The following is a 7,872-nucleotide window of genomic DNA, read 5'->3' on the forward strand; positions in this document are numbered from 1 at the left end:
TGCGCGCGCGGCTTCAGCAGCCGAGGCAAAAAAAACACGCACACGGAGAGAGGGAGAGAGAGGGAGAGAGAGAGAGAGAGAGAGAGAGACCGAGAGAGAGGGAGAGAGAGACCGAGAGAGAGGGAGAGAGAGAGGGAGAGAGAGAGAGAGAGAGAGAGAGAGAGAGGCCATGGGGTTCAGAGTGATCTCAGGACAGCTGGAGAGACACAGAGGAGGAGGAGGAGGAGGAGGAGGTGTGACAAAATAAAAGCGAGTAAAGAGTAAAGATGGTCACTCTCAACCTTTGACCCGTTCACTGATGTAGAAGAAGAAGAAGTGTTGTTGTTATTATACAGATTTGCATTTTATCCATAAACTGTAAATAAAAAAAACAATGAAGTAACTGACGATCGAATAATACTAGAAAGACCATAATAATAACACAGTTTTTTACAGGAGTTTGTATCCATGTATCATTGTATCCTTGTAATATTGTATCCTTGTATTATTGTATCCTTGCATTTACAATGATACAATTCCTGTATTTTGTATTGTCGTATTTTTGCATCCTTGTATATTTGTATTCTTGTATCTTTGTATCATTATATTCTTGTATCCTTATTGTGTCCTTGTGTTATTGTATTGTATCCTTCTTGTATCCTTGTAATAGTGTGTTGTATTGTATTTTTGTATTATTGTATCCTTCTTGTTTCCTTGTATTATTCTATTGTATTAACATGTTAATAACATATTAACATGTATCTTTGTACCCTTGTATCATTGTATTCTTGTATCCTTCTTGTATCCTTCTTGTATTCTTCTTGTATCCTTGTATCCTTGTATCTTTGTATCCTTGTATTATTGTATTCTTGTATCATTGTATCTTTGTATCCTTCTTGTATCATTGTATTCTTGTATCCTTGTATCTTTGTACCCTTGTATCCTTGTATCCTTCTTGTATCCTTGTATTCTTGTATCCTTGTATCTTTGTATCCTTGTATCCTTGTATTATTGTATCCTTGTATCCTTGTATCTTTGTACCCTTGTATCATTGTATTCTTGTATTCTTGTATCATTGTATCTTTGTATCTTTGTATCCTTGTATTCTTGTATCCTTGTATCTTTGTATCCTTGTATTATTGTATCCTTGTATCCTTGTATCCTTGTATCATGCTATTCATGGAAGGTTTTTTTGGACGGACGTGGCACCTGCACCTGGTTCTCCTTCCCTGTCCTGTGCTGTGCTGTGCACGTGAATCAGGATTACTGGATCCACAACCTGAGTGACTCACCACTCAGAGAAGAGACTTTGTGGTGAAACTGTGCATAAACACTTAGTCAGAGTCTATTACCATGAAAATAAATGCAGACTTTTATAGATCTTTAATAATGTGGCACTGTAACACCACGTCACTTACAGAAACAAATCAAAAACTGTGAAGAAGAAGATAGTTCCCCAATCAGTTTCATGCAGCCCACCACTTAGTTTTTGTATTAATAGTTACATTTTGAAATTAACTTATAACTAACTTTTATTTTGAAATGATTAGAATAATAGATTTAAGACGATAATTCTATCGTCTTAAATCTATTATTCATATCATTCATATATTTCAGTTGACCAAAGTAGACACCCGAGTTTGAGAACCCTAGGTTATCTTATGTTCCTGGGACTTTGAACATTATCTGATTAAATGATGGGGTTTGTTTTGCTATAATTTGGACTTTTTCTAGTAAAATCATGTGAAAGTTTCACATGATTTTACTAGAAAACATCTTATATTATAAACAGTATTTACATGTGAATGCAGAAATGTTGCATGTTCTTCTGAGGACTGATCTCATCCATGGGCCATGATGGAAAGCTGACCACGTGCTGGTCTCAGCTGCTTTCTCTTCCGCTCCCTCAGCCCCTGGAGTCCAGTCCAGCTCTTCCCGCCGCCCCTGTCTGCTGGCAGGCGGCCAACCCAAGTGTGTGGAAATGACACCGCCAGGGCGGCACACATTTTCCTTCATTTCTCTCCTTCCCGATCGCAGACTGGCTGACATTGGCTAGAAAGTGGAGCAGCTCGTCAGGGACAATCAATGCGAATCGATCGAGCTGCGCGGTGGAGGCGGTGGAGGCTGGAAAATATCACAGCAGCTGATGACAGAGAGAGAGACAGAGGGAGAGACAGAGAGAGAGAGACAGAGAGAGAGACCCTAGGAAAAACCTTTCACATGATTTTACTAGCAAAAGTCCAAATTATAGCAAAACAAACCACATCATTTAATCAGATAATGTTCAAAGTCCCAGGAACATAATTTGCTTTTCTTAATGTCATGTGAACACGTTAGTCCAACTAAAATCAAACTAGTCTTAATCAGACTAACATACCTGGACAATAGTAGTCAGATTACTCCTACATATACTGTATATACGTAACCCTAACCTTAGTCGGACTGGAGTGGGACTTTCTGCTCCTCGCTGCTCTTTGACCTGGAAGTAGAAGAAGACGACTGTAAACTTTACCAGAAATAGATTTTCTCCTCCGCATGAATACTCGCACTCGACAGGTTGTTGCAGAAAACTGGCGCTCAGTGTGAACACAGTCCTGCGGCCTGAGCTCGATGACATTTGAATCTTTATAAGATTCAAATGATTATTATGCTTTAAAGGTACTAACTCTGTGTACAATGATGATAAATCTATGACTATGGTGTCCTGCATGAACGAGCACAACGCTTTGTTAATGAATGAAGTTTGAAATGAGTGTAAAATACTAACATTTGTGGACACAGACACACATATGCAATTCATATGCAACAGATGACATGAGGCAATCTCTCCATCCCAGAAACCATCTGTTGATATTGACACATTTTGAATTGTTTTTATTGTCCCACTCTTTTTTAAAAATCACAACCACAATGTTTGTTATCGGCCAAGTATGAGCGCACGTCCAAGGAACTCTGGTTTGTTTTTCATTTCTCCGTAATTATGCATAAAAAAGACAATAATCGTGAACTAATAAGACAAAACAATCTGTCAATGTTATAAATTAGAACAGTCGTTTAGGAAGTAAGGCACACACCCACACAGTGTGTGTGTGTGTGTGTGTGTTGTAGTGTTTTTCAGGTTTCTTTGCAGCATAGACAGTTGCTGTTTGGAACTGTTTGCAGTAGAAATGACTATTTTTTTGTGCAGATACAGAAATCAAAACATCAATTTGAATTCCTTTATCAATATCACAATGTAGAATCCAACACAGTCTTTTACCCCTGTCTAAACAACAAAGCTGGTAATTCAACCTAATTATAACTAAACGTTTAAAAAAAAAAAACAATGCTTCAGCCTTTACTCATGTCCTGGTCACATGACAGTGGTGGACGTTCTGTTAACAGCGTGTTGTTGTGTTCTTATCCAAGCATTTACGTCATTTTAAGTTCATGCATCATGTCACTTATTTGTTTGTTTTTTCTTTTTTTTTGTGAAATTGAATCCTGTGATTTTGGATCAATAAAGATTCTGTGTATTGTTTATTGACTGAGGGTCCGTTTGTAGAAGAACAGCCAGGACCACCCACCTGCATGTCATTGATTCATTTTACATTATTTTAATTGTTATTATTATTATTATTATTATTATTATTAATAATAATAATAACAATAATAATAATAATGATGATGATGATGATGATGAATAAAGAGATCCTGCCTTATCGAGGATTGTCCGTATTTAATGAATTAGGTGAAAGCTTGCTTCATAAACGCAGACTCGTACAGAAAAGCTATTTATTTGGTGAAAATCATTCAGAGTTTTTGGGAGCTCAGTATTAAATGATCTCTTTTCAGAACAGATGTAAAAGCTGTGTCACTACAGGCTAAATAATATGATGTTAACACAGAGACAATGTTGCCATTGATTCTTTTAACTAGGTTCTAATATGCCTACATGCTCCTGTCAACAGTTAAGGCCGAGAGATAAAAATGAGAGCAAATGTTATTCTCTATAAAACATATAGAAATAAATGTGTCTGCAACCTGGTTTTGGGCTCTTTTGTGTGGTTCTTGTGCCATTTTAAAGTCCTGCAGGACAATTAAACACATTTCCTTCATACGAGTCTTTCTCAGGTTGCAAAGAGGTTCAAAGAGAGAAAGCATGAGAGAGGAGTGGAGTTATGCATGGGTAGATGGGAGCAAGCTGTGACTCTTGGACATGTTCTGGTGGGTGCACTGAACCCCGGAGGCTGCAGCCACACTCAGCTCTTTGTTGTTTTCGTTCTGCACAGGGAGGCAGGGTACTTTCCTGAGCTGAGGAGAAGGATTAGCGTTGCATGGCCTCCGTCCCCAGCTGCACACATGACCAGCACCGTAGGAAAACCCCGAAGATGAGAGGTACATAAGGGATGAAGGGAGCAGAGGGAGACACGAACATCAGCTTTCTCCAAACCTGTGAAATAAAGTCTCCAGTGATCATCGTTACAACAACTCACACTTTTCCTTCCAATCACAAAGAGCACTGAACCTTATCAGCATCAATAAACATCATCAGTCAGTCTGTCGCTGCACTATCCCATAATATAACCCTGCTGCTGTCTTGTTTCTATTTTGAGCTCAGTGGAGTAAATATTCAATCATTCTATAGATATATACATATATATATATATATATATATATATATATATATATATATATATATATATATATATATATATATATCTGTAACATGTGTTTTTCCAAACTGAAACATATGTGAATGGTGACATCATGGCAACAAGCAGCAGTCACAACACCATGAGGGAATTTTCTCAAACTCTTTCATTCTCTCCTCAAAGTCTTAAAACACAAGGAACTTTGAAAAACACTGTTGATTAAATATCTTCTCCATGACGTCATCCATTTCTCTGCTTTTATTCTGTTGTATTTTGAGGAGAAACAGTTCCAGGGTTGAACTAAAGTTAGTTTTTAAAGTTAGACGATAGAGCAATGAGCTGTAGATTCACATGAACAGTGAGTTTCTCCCGGTGTCCTCAGCTAAAACTAACCATGTACAAAAACTCAGCATGGATTATCCCCAGGTCACTCAGTCATCAAAACCATAACAACACCAAATCAGTGACTGAATTATTAAACACGATGCTGGTTTTACCTCTAATTTGTCAAAATAATAAACAAATTCAACATCAACTCTGAATCCAGATTACCTTCATCTGAGAGAGAGGAATATCTTTGCCAGAGAACATACTGTATATATAATAATATATATAATATGTATAACATATGAATAATAATGTATATAATAGGTGATGTAGAACACTTCATTAATCAATGTAATAATGATGATTCATTTACAGATACTTGACAAATGTTGAGTATGAGTAATATTCTTAATTGTTAGCATTTATGAGCTAACACATTTTACTTGTGCTTTAATTGAATACCATACATTATGGCCTGTGATTTAATGAATTGCTTCTGCTGTTTACAGGGTATATAATTAGCCATGAGTTAATTATATGGGAATGTGCAGCTGAGTAAATAACAGGAGGACAGGAGTCAGCAAATATCACTGCCAACAGGTCAGTGCTGGAAAGCCTTCTTTAACTAAACCTTATTTAAAAGTTGCCTCCTTACACATTACTAGCATGAGGTATTTTAGGCTCTAAATCAGACGCGTTAAACCCTTCCTTTGGTCTATAAGACATCTGTAGGATAAGTATGATTATTTGGCCAAATACTAAAGAAGAACATGAGAAAAACACACTCATAAAATCCTCTGTGTTTTATTATTATTGCTGTAGTTCAGTGAGATCCCACAGTGTGTGTGTGTGTGTGTGTGTGTGTGTTATGGTTTGTGTTTTTTTAAGTCAGTCATACTTTATGCAGAGAACCACAGCCTCACATTGATGTCATCCTGCCACTAATTGCATGCTAAACACAGTCTGAAAAACATGACAATAATACAAGAACAGATATATGGTGTCACATCTACATCGAAACATTGCCTGTCATGTAACAGTTAACCAGCCACCAGCTGCTGCTGCTGCTGCTGCTGCTGCTGCTGCTGCTGCTGCTGTTCAAGTCAAGGTTAGAGCCCCATCTAGTGGCAAGATGGACCCTAAACTCTGGAATAGTAGGAAATGTTTAAAGTAACAGTGAGTCAAATAAGAGGCATTAATATAATTATGTTCAATCATTTCAGTAGGAATTACAGTTACATCCAAATAATAAGAAACTAAGAAAAAGGAGACACATTTGTAACGTGTTTGCAGTAATCTCATCTAAGAATATATGATAGTGCTGGTAACAGAGTAACATGTGAACAAGTTATTTTATTTTATTATTTACAGCTTATCAGACAACGCTGGTTATAAATATTCATGATTCAAAGACTTCTGCTGTTCTACAGTGTGGAATATTACACATGTGGAATATTACGCACATGTAATAATCCACACGTGTGGAATATTACAGGTATATATATATTCCTGAAATAACAACGAGAGACACCTTTTATATTCACTATGGGCAAGACGTGAGGACGGTGAGACAGTTTCATACAGGAGCACTGGAAATACAATCACAGCTGCTGTTTCATTCACCCTGCAGCTCCAACTGAGTTTCCTGCATGCAGTCACAACAGTGTGTGTGTGTGTGTGTGTGTGTCATGGACTGCAAAGTAAGACAGCAATATAGGCTCCACACTGAGATCTAAAAGAAAATGTTGTGCTTGTATTTTTCTTAATAAAATTTGTAAAACTCATTTCACTCTAATAATATCTAACTTTTTCTGTTAAAGAATCCGTGTTTGGTTTTTGCTGCACATTTTTGCTTGATTTTAAAAGAAATTGTAATCAAATGTTTGTGTTCTAAGGGCTAACTATTATGAAAGGTATCCATGATGTGAAATATTCTTTAAATCTCTCATTTCTGTCCAAATAAAAAGAAAGAGAGAGTTCATGTTGTCTGCCTCTGCTGGAGGTTTGATGGAACTGCGACAAACAGTGATCTTTCTGCTTATGTTCAAGTATATTATAAGTTAGGGTTAACCTAACCCACACTAATAATAAAAACATACATTTACTGTATAAATCCTGTTATTGTCGACATTAAAAGTTTCATTTCTTTTAGATCATTACCAATGTAAATGTGACACATGTCATTAATTTATTTAAAGAGCATCCATTTGTTTGATTTACTTTAACTTATTAACATATCATAGTAACATCCTAAGTAGTATCATGTTCTGTTTCCTGTTTTATTTTGAAATAATAACCATTGCCTCAGCTTCCTCCTCTGTGATTACCTGCCCCGCCCTCATGTGTTTCACCTGTTTACCTGTGGATCACCTGCGTGTTTCCTGCTGATCAGTAAGCGTAGCCTTTGACCTCTTCTGTATCTGTGGATCTTTTGTTGCCTTGTGCTTTTTGTTGAAGAGCAGTAACATGTGCTCGTGTGGTCTGAAGACTCAACCACACACACAACTACTGTAACTATCAACAACAACAATAATCATGTATTTATTTAATGATTGTGCAGTTAATGGTGGTTTGTCGCCACCAAGTGAAATGTCACTGTAATCAATGCAATGATCAATCTGAGCGCACGTTCCACGTGTGGGTGCGCACACGCACGCGCCTGCTTACAGGGGACGTAACACACACACACCCACTCTCTCTCCCTCTCGCTCTCATTTTAAAATGTGTTCCAACATTTGAGTAAATATCCAATGGTGCGTGCGCGTGTGTGTGTGTGCGCGCGTGTGTGTGTGTGTGTGTGCGCGTGGGGAGGCAACCCCGTCTTAAAGCGTCCATCTGATGGCACCACCAGGCAGTCCCGTGGAACATTAGCGTGGGAGTTCCCTTCGCCGCCAAGTCGGGATAGTGCACCTCTCTCTCTCTCTCTCTCTCT

The 7,872-nt window shown here is 37.7% G+C and overlaps 1 protein-coding gene across 1 annotated transcript in view; it reads left to right on the forward strand.

Moving 5' to 3' along the window:
* Positions 1 to 7,872, forward strand: part of LOC131458707 (protein phosphatase 3 catalytic subunit alpha-like) — a 34,462-nt gene that overhangs the window by 8,136 nt on the left and 18,454 nt on the right. The gene's annotated exons all lie outside the window — the stretch shown is intronic.

Source organism: Solea solea, chromosome 4 (assembly GCF_958295425.1).
Source record: "Solea solea chromosome 4, fSolSol10.1, whole genome shotgun sequence".
Classification (NCBI taxonomy): domain Eukaryota; kingdom Metazoa; phylum Chordata; class Actinopteri; order Pleuronectiformes; family Soleidae; genus Solea; species Solea solea.